Source organism: Ceratina calcarata, unplaced genomic scaffold (genome assembly GCF_001652005.2).
Source record: "Ceratina calcarata isolate Rehan_Ccalc_2016 unplaced genomic scaffold, ASM165200v1 scaffold767, whole genome shotgun sequence".
NCBI lineage: Eukaryota > Metazoa > Arthropoda > Insecta > Hymenoptera > Apidae > Ceratina > Ceratina calcarata.
In genome coordinates this window covers 13,784-14,612 of record NW_017178967.1, presented here as the reverse complement: position 1 = coordinate 14,612, position 829 = coordinate 13,784, and positions in this window count along the sequence as shown.

The window sequence follows — 829 nt, the reverse complement described above, 5'->3', positions numbered from 1 at the left end:
CGACAAAACTGGCCAATTAACAATGAAGAATGTATGCGCCGGTGTCCCACAAGGGTCCGCTTTAGCTGCAATATTATGGAATATTGGATATGACTCCATACTTAGAACAAGATTACCCTTACACACTGAAATTACTGGCTATGCTGACGATACTCTCCTCCTTGTATCCCACACAAACATTTCCAACTGTAGAGTTAAGGCATCAATTTCCGCACAAATAATTATCAATAAAATTCGATCTATTGGTCTAGAAGTAGCTACCCATAAAACTGCAGCTCTATGCGTTTTACCTGGAAAAAAGAAAATAGATATAAATGATAAATACATAATAATAGATAAAACAAAAATACATTTCTCTGAAAATATTAAATATCTTGGAATTATTATTGATGAAAAACTAACATTCACAACACATATTGAAAACGCCATATCTAAAGCTACAGGCTATATAAATAATATCAAAAAAATCTTACCAAACGTGCATGGCCCTTCAGAACATATTAGATTATTATATGCACATACATTTAATTCACTAATATTATATGGTGCTCCTATATGGGCTAAGCCAATACTTAGTAACAAAAAAATACAAATAAGTCTCTTAAACCTACAGAAAAAAATGGCTAATCGAGTTACCTGCTGTTATAAGACAGTAGCAATGAGTACCGTACTTCTCCTCTCAAGATGCGTTCCTATGAATATACAAATTCAAGTTAATGCTGAATTATTTTTTGCAATTGAAAAACTTAAAAAACGGCAATACTCTATAACAGATATAAATAGATTAAAAAATGAAAGAAAACCTCTGATGCATAGAAAATGGAAGGAG